Here is a 12,878-nt window from a genome sequence, read left to right on the forward strand (position 1 = left end):
TGGCTCAGGGTGGGTGCTTGACCTAGGCTAGTGTCCAAAACCTTAGCGCATTTCTCTTGCTGCTATTGCCTTTAAGGATTGGCCATATAATTCCGTTACTCAATTTTTGTTAATAAGATTTTTTTTTTTTTGTACTAGGGTTTGAACCAGGGGTGCTTTACCACTGAGCTAAGTTCCCAGCCCTTTTTTATTTTTTGTTTTGAGGCAGGGTCTCACTTTACTAAGTTGGTTAAGGTCTCACTAAATTGCTGGCTTTGAATTTGTGATCCTCCTGCCTCAGTCTGTAATCCGCTGGGATTTCAGGCATGTGCCACTGGGTCTGGCTGGCCAATGCGACTTTTGCTGAGAATGCTGAGACACTGCAGGGCCAGCAGCTAGGAATACCAGGCTGTGGGAGTAGAGCCCACCCAAGGATAGGGGTGACCTAGAAGGAAAAGCACTGGGTATTGGAGAGAGTGAAAAGCAATCTTGAGCTGGGGTGGTGGCTTAGTGGTAGAACATTTGCCTAGCATACGTGAGGCCCTGGGTTTGATCCCCAGCACCACATTAAAAAAAATAAAATAAAATAAACAAAATAAAGATATAGTGTCCATCTATAATTTAAAAATATTTAAAAAAAGAAAACCAATCTTGACCATTTGCATCTCTGCACCAAGGTCAGGTATGAAGCAAAGTGGTCCTTACAGTTGAACAAGTCATTTTCTCTCTCTCCTTCCTTTCTTTTGCAGTGCTGGGGACCAAACCCAGGGCCTTGTCCTGTGCCCTGCAAATGCTCTTCCCTGGGCTACACCCTAGCCTGCCCACCCAGCACATTCTTTTGCCCTAGTCCTGTTGGGTTGATTTTGAGTTGCTTACAATCAAAACCAACCTGAGGGAAACATCATTGTTTCCCAAACTAGGATTATCTCACCTCCTTCAGGGTGCCCATGACATGGAACATGGGCAGCCTCAGTGGTCTCACCATCTAACCCACCTCCACAGTAAGCTCTCTGCTGTCCAACTACCTCCAGGTTTATTATAAAGTTGGCCTGGAAGAGCAGGAGATATTCCTTTAAGCAGGCAAGAAACCAAAGTTTCCTGTGGCATTAACTCCCTCCTGGTCTAAAGCAAGTCACTTTCTCTGTGGAGCCTCAGCTCTGTGGTCTGATAAAAAGAAGGAAGTAGATGAGACCAGTAGTTCCAAATGTTCTTCCTTGGGTGGATTCCAGCTGGCCACAGAACATTTACCTGGGAAGCTGGTTGGCAGCCAGATGCTAGCGCCTGCCTTGAAGAACCCGCTTTCACAGATCTGGGGTGGAGTCCTGGAGGAAGGAAGGTACAGGGGGCCAGGCTGGATTCACTGGCATCAGTGCCCTTATTAGAGGTTCTAGTTTGTTTTTTTTTTTTTTCCCAGTGCTGGGGATTGGATCCAGGGCCTCACATGCTACACAAGTGCTCTATCACTGAACTATAACCCCAGCCCTAGAGGTTCTGGATGTAATGTACTAGGTTTTTAAAATTTCTTTAAGTTGGGCTGGGTTTTGTGGCTCAGTGGTAGAGCACTTGCCTGGCATGTGTGAGGCTTTGAGTTCGATCCTCAGTACCACATGTAAATAAACAAATAAAATAAAGGTATTGTGTTCATCTACAACCACACAAAAAATTTTTTTTTAATTATTTAAGTTAAGTGAAGGGAGATACCTGTTGACTTTTCCTCCTACCTGATGTGCGTACTAGTGGCATATTCACTCACAACATGTCATGTGTAACTCTTCTCTGTTCGAATTGCATAGATCGCTTACACAAATTATTTTGTATGAAAGTCACATTTGGATGCTTTGATTTTATCTTCTTGTAGAGAGCATGCAATTCTTAAATAACCTTCCAAGAATGGCACAAACATGGAATTCTCCACGAACTTGCGTGTCATCCTTGAGCAGGGGCCACACTAATCTTCTCTGTATGGGTCCAATTTTCATATATGTGCTGCCAAAGTGAGCACAGTGCTCAGTACACAGAGCACAGTGTCTCTTACAGCTGAAAGTAATTCTGATAGTTCACTTGTTTGCCCGGAACTAGTATTCCACATGATCTATGGCAATGGGGTTGAGACAGCATTTCCCTGGGTAAAATTCTAAGCTCAAGAGGGCCGGGGTTGTAGCTCAGTGGTAGAGTGCTTGCCTAGATGTGTGAGGCACTGGGTTTAATTCTCAGCACCACATATAAATAAATAAAATAAAGCTCCATCAACAACTTAAAAAAAAATCCTAAGGTAGAAGAAGAGGAATGTTGGAGAAGATTTATCGTTTGAAACTGCATATACCCTGCCAGGTGCAGTGGGGCACACCTGTAATCCTAGTGACTTGGGAGGTTATAGCAGGAGGATCCCAAGTGTGAGGCCAGCCTCAGCAACTTAGCAAGTATTATGGTTTGGATATGAGGTGTCCCCTAAAAGCTCATGCATGAGGCAATGCTAGAAGGCTTGGAGGAGAAATGATTGGGTCATAGCTTTAACCTAATCAGTTAATTGGTTCCCTGATGGGATTAACTGGGTGGTAACTGAAGGCAGGTGGGGTGTACCTGGAGGAAGTGATTCATTGGGGGCGTGGCGCCCCTTCTCTCCCCCACCAAGCTGCTTCCCTCTACCACACCTTCCAGTTGCTCAGGCCAGACTTAGGAGGTATCCTTGACACTATTTCTTCTCATATTCCACCTAATCCATCATCAACATCCATTGGTTCGGAGCAGAAGACAGCCAGGTTCATATCACCTCTAGTCCACTCCAGCGGGCGGGGCCGCAGCAGCTCACCTCTTACCTGGTTCCCTGAGCCAGCCTCTGGTAAGCCGCCCATCCCCCCTGGATCCCTTCTCCACGCAACATCTGCATCAATCCTTTAAAAAACATAAGTCAGCCATGCCACTTCTCCGCTCAGGTCGAAACCCTGGAAAAGGTTCCCTATTTCACTCCAGTGAAAGCCAAAGTCCTGGGGGCTGGGGTGGGACTCCGTGGTAGGGCCTGGGTGGGTGGGTGGGTGGGGAGCCTAAGTCCTTAATGGCTTGCAGGCCTTTTGTGACCTGTTAGCTCTGCGACCTCATCACTAACTGCCCTCCCTCTTGCCCATTTTTGTCCAAATGCACTTGGCCTCCTTGTCTTCCCAGCATTGCCAAAACCAAACCAAACCAAACAAAAAACCTGCCCCTCAGAGACTGGCCTGCCTACTCTATGAGGAATCCAGCCAGCACCTTTCTGGGGTGATCCTGTCCCTTCACCCTGCTCCACTTTCCCCTGCTGCTTCTTTCTTAGCTTACACAATCTAATAGACCAAATTACCTAATGCCTTTACACTCCTGAAAGTCTTCCCGACTAGAACGGGAGTTCCACCAGGGCCAGGACTTGGTTTTCTTCACCGTGGGTAAGCGTCTGGAACAGCGCCCGGTATGTCGTGGAGTTTCAAGAATTTTGTCTAATGGATAAATTTTTGAGAGACCCTGGAGAGCCTGTGGAGAGGACAGAGAGGGTCTCTTGAGAGGGTGGTTCTCAAGAACCAGAGGATGTAAGCTTCAGGTTCCAGAAGGCCTTCCCAGATCATCCAATTTCTTTTCTGGCTGGTGACCCATGAGGAAAAGTGTGCTGTGGGGCCTAGGAAGGCCTGCTTGTCCTCAGGGAGGCACAGGAAGGCAGAGTCCCCTTTCCATTCTCGTGCTCAGTCTGTGTATGATTCTAGAGCTGTCCTCATCGTCTTGGGACCCTGAGGAGGGCAAGTTTAAGAAGAAAGGTGAGGGGGGCTGGCTGGGGTTGTGGTTCAGTGGTAGAGCAGTTGCCTAGCACGTGTGAGGCCCCGGATCTGATCCTCAGCTACACATAAAAATAAATAAATAAATAAATAAACGTATTGTGTAAGAGGAAGAAGAAGAGGAGGAGGAGGAGGAAAGGCGGGGTGGCAGGCAGTCTATCTGACCCTTTACTGGCAATGCTCCATCAAGGACTGACTAAGGACTCATCTGCAATCAGAGGATTGCCTGCAGCTGTCACCTCTGTCAGGGTCAGCCAGGTCCCACCCTTCCCAGGGCAGAGCACATTCAGAGACTGAGTGCACTGAGGCCAGAAGTGGAACCCTTAATCTCAAAAGCATTAGCTGAGTCAAAAACTTTATGAGATGCTTTGTCTTCATGAAAAAGAATGTATGGCCAGGTGTGGTGGCCCAGACCTGTCATCCAAGTGACTGGGAGCCTGAGGCAGGAGAATCACAAGTTCAAGGTCATCCTCAGCAACTTAGGGAGGCCCTAAGCAACTTAGTAAGACTGTGTCTCAAAAAATAAAAAGGGCTGGGATGTGGCTCAGTGGATAAGCACCCCTGGGTTCAATTCCCAGTATGGTAGGGGGTGGAGGGAGCCGAGAAAAGCATACATACAGGGGTAGACTTGCTGTCCCTCTGCGACATCCTGCAGCATCACTTCCTCTAAACCCACCTCAGGGGCTGAGACACCCCCCACCCACCCTTCCTAGGGCATCTTGGGCATCTCGGGCAACCTGGGGGCTGAAGGAGGTCAGGCTGTTCCGACTTCAGGTTCCACACTCAGGCAGACAATGGTTACAGCAGGCCCCGGCAGGTTGATGGAGCAAAGTTTTGCCAGCTTGCATGTGTCTGTTTTCAGAGAACCCAGCCTGTGTCTTACCTGCTCCCCAGGGAGATACCCAGAGTCTCTCTAGCAGCTCCTTTGGGATAAGAAGGCCATGACTGTCTAGGTTCATCCACCAGAGGGCAGGCTGCCCCAGCAAGCAGCCTTCTGGCTCCTCTTCACCCTGTCTCTCTCCTGTGCTCCCAGAGCTCTGGCATGGCATGACTTTGCATGCCCTGGGTGCTCTTGTTCCACCTAGTGACTGCTCAGATGGACACTTTACCTTGACATTTGGTGCTTGGTAGTGCCAGCCCACCAGCAGGAGCAGTGATTCCTACATTGTTCCCATACTTTATGAAATGTCTTCGCGTGCATTATTCTATTTGGTTAGTAAAACAACTTGGAAAAATAATTTATTTTTATGAACACTTTTTGGAAGAAGTAACTGAGGGAGGCTCACAGAGGTTAAGTGACTGGACCAAAGTAATTTACTGCTGCTGCTGCCGTCAGTGACATTTATTAAGCACCTGCTGTATGCCAGGGATGTTATTGAGGACAATTTGTTTAAGCCAACAGTAATTAAGACAGTGAAGTACTGTGTTGACATAGGTATAGACAGATGGTTGGAACATGATAGCTTATTAAAATTCGATTTGAAGTTTCTGTGTCCCTTACTTGTACTAACAATTAGTAAGAGGTATGTTAAAATATCAACAATTAGTAAGAGGTGTGTTAAAATATCCCACTATGTCAGATTAATCAATTTCTATCATATATTGAGGTGATGTTATTGGATGTACAACATTTTAGAAATGCTATCTCTCTCTGTGAGTTGAACTTTTATCGTGATATAATGGCCCTCTTTCTCTCAAATGATTTTTTTTTAAATGTAGCTGTTGTGTGTGTGTGGGGGGGGGCGGGTGTTGGAGGGTCAAACCCAGGGCTTCCTGTGTGCTAAGCAGGTGTTTTTTTCTATGAGCTACATCCCCAGCTCATCTTTTCTTTCTTTTTCCTTTTTGCCTAGTATTCCTTTTTCCAAATTTATGTGTCTTTTTGTTTTATTGATTAACTAAGGGCCGGGGATGTGGCTCAGTGGTAGTGGCTCTGCCTGACAAGGTCCTGCTTTTGATACCCAGCACCTCAAATAATGATAGTAATAGGGCCTGGGGCTGGGGCTCAGTGGTAGAGCACTAGCCTCCCAAGTGTGAGGCACTGGGTTTGATCCTCAGCACCACATATAAATAAATAAATCTTTTTATATTTTAAAAATCTTTTTAAAAAGATAATAATTATAATCAACTAATTAACTTATTTATACACTTATTTTGGTACTCATTTTGGGAATTGAACCTAAGAATACTTTACCACTGAGCAACACTCTAGTCCTTTTAAAAAATATTTACTTATGTATGTATGTATGTATGTAGTGGGGATTGAACCCAGGGATGCTTAACTGGGCCGCATCCCCAGCCCTTTTAAATTTTTATTTTGAGACAGAGTCTCACTAAATTGTTTGGAGTCCCACTAAATTGCTGAGACTGTCCTTGAATTTGCAATCCTCCTGCCTCAGCTTTCCTAGCCACTGGGATTACAGGTGTGCACAACCACTCCTGCCCCCTACCATGGTCTTTTTGTTGTTGTTGCTCTTTTCAGTTATACATGAGAGCAGAATGTATTTTGACATATCATACATACATGGAGTATAACTTCCCATTCTTGTGGAGTTACACTGGTTCGTATGTTCACATATGAACCTAGGAAAGTTATGTTGAATTTGTTCTACTGTCTTTTACCATTTCCATCCCCTCTCCCTTCCTCCCCATTCCCTTCCAATCCAGTGAACCCACACCCCCTCCTCATTGTAAGTCAGCATCTACATATCAAAGCAAATATTCATCTCTTGGATTTTGGGATTGGCTTACTTCACTTAGCATGATAGCCATTTACCTGCAAATTCCATAATTTCATTCTTCTTTATGGCTGAGTAATATTCCATTGTGTATAAATACCACATTTTCTTTATCCTTTAATCTGTTGAAGGGCACCTAGTTTGGTTCCACATCTTAGCTATTGTAAATTGAGCTGCTATGGACATTGATGTGGCTGTGTCACTATAGTATGCTGATTTTAAGTCCTTTGGGTATATACCAAGGAGAGGGATAACTGGGTTAAATGGTGGTTCCATTCCAAGTTTCTGAGGAATCTCCACACTGCTTTCCAGAGTGGTTGCACCAATTTGCAGTCCCACCAGCAAGGTTTCTCCTCACATCCTTGCCAATATTTATTGTTACTTGTATTCTTGATGATTGCCCTTCTGAATGGATTGAGATGAAATCTCAATGTAGTTTTAATTTGCATTTCTCTCATTGCTAGTGATGTTGAACATTTATTTTTTCTTTTTTAAAATATTATTTTAGTTGTAGATGGGCACAATACCTTTATTTTATTCATTTTTATTTTTATGTGGTGCCGGGCATTGAACCCAGTGCCTCACGCATGCTAGGCAAGAGCTCTACCACTGAGCCACAACCTGGGTTCTGAACATTTATTTTTTCATAGATTTGTTTACCATTTGTATTTCTTCTTCTGTGAAGTGCCTGTTCAGTTCCTTTGTCCATTTATTGATTTGGGTTATTTGTTTTTTGGTGTTAAGTTTTTTGAGTTCTTTATATATCCTGGAGATTAATGCAGGTGGAAAAGATTTTCTCCCATTCTGTAGGCTCTCTCTTCATGTTCTTGATTGTTTTCTTTACTGTTTTAGTTTGATACTATCCTATTTATTGCTTCTTGATTTTACTTTTTTTCTCCTTTTCCTATTTAAATCCCTTTAATTTCTTTCTTCTGTCCAGTTGCTTTGGCTAGATTTTCCAGAACTCTGTTGAATAGAAGTAGTGAAAGAGGGCATCCCTGTCTCACTCCAGTTTTTAGAGGGAATGCTTTTAATTTTTCGCATTTAGAATGATGTTGGCCTTGAGTTTAGCATGTATAGCTTTTACAATGTTGAGGTGTGTTCCTATTATCCCTAGTTTTTTTGTGTGGGTTTTGAACATGAATAGATGCTATATTTTGTCAAATGATTTTTCTGCATCTATTGAAATAATCATGTGATTCTTGTCTTTAAATCTATTGATGTGATGAATTACATTTATTGATTTCCATATGTTGAACCAAACTTGTATCCTTGGGGTAAACCCCACTTGATGTTGGTACACTATTTTTTAATGTTTTTTTTTTTAAATTAATGTTTTAGTTGTAGTTGGACACAATACTTTTATTTTGTTTTGCCGCAGTCTGGCTGGGCACAATCAGGAGCCACTTGTCAAAAGAAACTAACTTTATTTTTAGAACCACACACGACAAACTAAATAGTCTCTCAGGAAAAACCCTCAGAGCCTCAACTGCCACCACCGGCTTTCCCCAAGCCTCTCTCTCCCACACAAGCTTCTCTCCACCTCCCACAATCCTCCTGCTCTTGAGGCCGATTGGCTGGGTCACGTGGGCGGAGCCAAAAAAGTCCCCCAATGAGCAGCTCCGTGGTCTGAAAGGGCAGGGAAACAGTCCAATGAGCATCACCGCAGAGGAGCCAATCAGCTAGATGTTGCTGGGGCCGAGGAGCCAATCAGCTAGATGTTGCTGGGGCCGCTGTGAGCCAATCATCAGCCAGCAGCTGGAAGTTTGCTGGCAGCTGGAAGTTTGCTGGGGCCCCTTTGGCTGTGGCTCTCAACATCTCCCCCTCTCTGTTTAAACAACAAGCATGTGGCTTAGGGACCGTGCCTGTTAGGCAGTCCAATTCAAACTATGGTCCTTACCCGTCATCGGATGAACTGACCTCTAGGCGTCAGCCTCCTGTCTTAGGTTGGTACCACTGCAATTGGATCATACCCGTCACTGACTACCTGTCCAGCATACAGCCATACTTGTGGATAGGCCTTTGCACCTGTGGGGGGATGAGGTTCTTTGCCTCACCTCTGTTGGCCCCCAAATTTTAGACCATCACTAGTAGAGGAGGATGCAAAATGCCATGACATTAAGCCAATTGAGGGCTCCTTTGAAAAATTGTACCACCGGTGACACCATCAGCAAAAATACTCCAGCACTACCACAATTCGCTGTACCAACAGATAGTTCACAATGCATACAGGTGAGCTCACAATGTGTCCAGGCAAGTTCTGCAAGCAGTTCAGTGATGGCTATTGTAGAAGCTGTAGATTGGTTTTATCTTTCACTTCACCAGCACTGGGATGAAGATAGGAATTCTGGCAATAATGGCTAAAGAAAAAATTATGTAACATTCCAGAAGGCACTAAAAGAAAACAATTTTCTTAACAATTTACATTATCTTTAAGAGAATTATTAAATATAATGAAAAGGAAAGGTAAAAGTAAACAAACAGATCTGTTAACCTTCTTTTTTGTTTACATATTAAAACAATCCTCAACAGTTGTTTACCCAATTTAAATTAAACCATATAAATCACGTGAAAAAAAAATATTTGGATCCATTTTATCATGAGCGCTCATCATATATGATATATGGACATACGTACATTCAAACATATAACACAAAACACAAGTGTGCACACATAATATAATACATACAACACATAACATTATAGTAAAGGCCTTATAACTTTTTACAGGTGAAATCTCCATTGCAATGTTTAAAAACTCTATAGTCAAAAAATAGAACTGATCAGCAAAACATTAACCTAGGTCTGTATGAGCTCAAAAAACAAAATAGAACTTCATGATATGGCAAAGGGCAATAATAAAATAGATATTGAAAAAAGCATCCTGGTTCTGTTGCAGATGTAAGAATAGCCAAACTGGAGTTTTGGATATCAGTTGTTATGGATTTGAGCCAAATCATCTTCTTTTTGGTCTGTAGAAATCGCTTTAGTTAATCTTTCTGGAATCCAAATCGGCTGCTGTTCTCCCTGTGGAAACACATAAACAGACCCCCGACTCCAGACAATCACTGGGTCAGGACCTTGGTTAATCTCTCTGGAATCCAAATCGGCTGCTGTTCTCCCTGTGGAAACACACAAACAGACCCTCGACTCCAGACAATTACTGGGTCAGGACCTTTCCATTGTCCTGTTAGAATATCCTTCCAAAGTACCTTGGGCTTATGTACATTTTTTGGACACATATGCCTTTCCACAGCACTAAGTCCTGATGAATCCAAATTTAAAAAGTTTAGAGTAAAAAGGGTTATTTTAAGTTTATCTTTGGGGAATATATACCCCTTCCCAATTCCTTCTTTTTGCTTTAATAAGTACATTTTAATAGTTTGATGAGCTCTTTCAACTATGCCTTGTCCCTGTGGATTGTATGGGATTCCTGTTATATGAGTAATGCCAAATGTTGAGCAAAATTGTTTAAAAGAGGTAGAAGTATAACCAGGGGCATTATCTGTTTTTAACTGTTTTGGAACACCCACAGTGGCAAAATTTTGTAAGCAATGAGCTATAACATCTTTAGTTTTTTCTCCGGCATGAAGGGAGCCCATCAAAAATCCAGAAGAAGTATCAACTGTAACATGCAAATATTTTAATTTTCCAAATTCTGGCAAGTGTGTGACGTCCATCTGCCAAATATGGTTAGGTATCAATCCTCTAGGATTGACTCCAAGATTAACTTGTGGTAAAAAGGTCACACAATTTTGACATTGTTTTATTATTTGTCTAGCTTGTTCCTTAGTTATTTTAAAACGCTTTTGTAAAGTATTAGCATTGACATGGAACTTTTTATGAAAATTTATAGCTTCTTCTAGTGTAGAGAAAATATGTATGTCATGTGTAGTTTTATCTGCTAAATCATTGCCCAAACTAAGGGCTCCAGGCAATCCTGTATGTGCCCTGATATGTCCTATAAAGAATGGATCTTTTCTGTCCCAGATTAGACTTTGTATAGTGGAAAGCAAAGAGAAAACAGTAGAAGAAGGGGAAATCCTACCAGCATCTTCAAGAGATACTATAGCATTAACTACATACTGACTATCAGAAAATAAATTAAATACAGAATCTTTAAACATCACAAAAGCTTGTAAAACTGCATTAAGCTCTACCTTTTGAGCTGATTGTTTGGGTACTAAAAATGTAAAAGTTTGATCAGGGGTAACTACTGCTGCTGTACCATTATTTGACCCATCAGTGAATATATTTGGAGCATTCATGATAGGTGTTTTTCTTGTCATTTTTGGAAAAATTACAGGATGCAATGACCAAAAAGACAATAAAGGATTAGATGGTAAGTGGTTATCAAATGAAACATTAGATTTGCACATGATTATTGCCCAAGTATTTAACTCATTAGCTAACTCATCAATTTGATTCATAGTATATGGAGTAATAATTTTATTGGGAGAAATTCCAAACACTCCCTTTGCTGCTTTTATTCCTTTGAGTATTAATTGTCCTACAGCCTCAGGATACCTAGTAAGAATAGTGTTAGGAGAATAAGATAAATGTATCCATAATAATGGACCTTCTTGCCAAAATACTCCTGTAGGAATATTTTTTGTTGGTAGTACAATAAATTATAAAGGCAAACTTATATCAATTCTATCCAAATGCATATTTTCCATATATGTTTCAATGATTTTTAATGCCTTTCTTGCTTCAGGCGTTAACATTCGGGGTGAATTTGGATCTGATGGACCTTTTAGGATATCAAATAAAGGTCCCAACTCTCCTGTTGGTATACCTAAATAAGGCCTTATCCAATTTATGTCTCCTAATAACTTTTGAAAGTCATTAAGTGATTTGAGTTGATCTACTCGTATTTGAATTTTTGGTGGACGGACCATGGTTGAGGATAATAGAACTCCTAAATAATTAATTGGAAAATTTAATTGTACTTTATCTATTGCTATCTCTAGATTATACTTTTTTAATAAGTTTGTAAGTGTGGCATAACATTCTAGCAATGTGTTTTTATCTTTGTGTGCTAATAATACATCATCCATATAGTGAAATATTTGTAGTTCAGGATTTTGATTTCTAAGTGGCTGGATTACTTTGTTAACATAAATTTGACACATAGTTGGGCTGTTAGCCATCCCTTGAGGGAGTACTTTCCATTCATATCTCTGATCAGGACCTTCATGATTCAGTGCAGGGATAGTAAATGCAAAACGTGGACTATCCTCAGGATGAATTGGAATTGAAAAAAAACAATCTTTAATATCTATAACTAAAACATACCAGGTTTTTGGCAAAGCAGACAACTGAGGAATCCCTGATTGAGCAGGTCCCATAATAACCATCTCATTATTAATGGCTCTTAAATCTTGCAATAATCTCCATTTACCAGATTTCTTTTTGATGACAAAAATGGGAGTATTATGGGGAGATACAGAAGGTTGTATATGTCCTTCTGCTAATTGTTGTTTGACCAGGTCATGGGCTGCTTGTATCTTTTCTTTAGTCAGGGGCCACTGAGGAACCCATACTGGTCTTTCTGATTTCCAAGTAATTTTGATTGTCTCAGTGGCCCTTTCTGAAAATCCAACCCATGTCTGTCTGTTCCTTGATCTATTTGTATTGGTGCTGCTATACCTTGTTCTTGTTTTTCTAATCTTTTTCCTTTCCTAAAACCTTGTCTAGTCATAATAGTGGGTGCATTTTGGTTGATGTTATTTGTTAATGTCAAACCTAATTGATCTAGGACATCTCGTCCCCATAAATTTACGGGAAGATGATCCAATACATATGGCTGTATAGTTCCTTCACATCCTTCAGGATCCTTCCAATCTAATACCATTGCACTTCTATGGGGATTAGTCGCCACTCCTAGGCCTCGAAGCGTTTGAGTGGCTTGTTGTAATGGCCAATGTTTTGGCCATTCTTGACGAGAGATGATGCTAAGGTCAGCTCCTGTGTCCAGTAGCCCATTAAATTCATGTCCTTGAATATTTAGTTTTAGCATGGGGCGAGAATCTAAATTTAAAGAAAGCATAGCCCAATCTACACCTGTGGAGCCTAATCCCTTGGAACCTCTTTCTACAGTACGACTGGAAAATTTATCATGTAGGCTGGGTATTATTAGTAACTGTGCTATTCTATCTCCTGGTGAAATTACTGATATACCCTTTGGAGAACTGGCTATAATTTTTATTTCACCTTCATAATCGGGATCAATTACCCCAGGACTTATCATAAGTCCTTTTAGAGTAGAAGAGCTGCGTCCCAATAATAAGCCTACTGTTCCTTTGGGAAGAGGTCCTTTCACCCCTGTGGGAATGATTTGAACTCCCATCTCTGGAGTTAGTACTGC

The 12,878-nt window shown here is 41.7% G+C and overlaps 1 non-coding gene across 1 annotated transcript; it reads right to left on the bottom strand.

Annotated features, from left to right (window-relative positions):
• Positions 1–1,874: 1,874 nt before the first annotated feature.
• On the bottom strand, positions 1,875–1,981 carry LOC124075422 (U6 spliceosomal RNA). The gene has a single exon (XR_006846040.1). It is a non-coding gene; the product is annotated as a U6 spliceosomal RNA (small nuclear RNA).
• Between the last annotated feature and the right edge of the window lie 10,897 nt (positions 1,982–12,878).

The sequence above is a fragment of the Marmota monax genome, unplaced genomic scaffold, assembly GCF_021218885.2.
Source record: "Marmota monax isolate L192 unplaced genomic scaffold, Marmota_monax_Labrador192_F-V1.1 WCK01_AAM20220418_F8-fsc00008, whole genome shotgun sequence".
Classification (NCBI taxonomy): Eukaryota; Metazoa; Chordata; class Mammalia; order Rodentia; family Sciuridae; genus Marmota; species Marmota monax.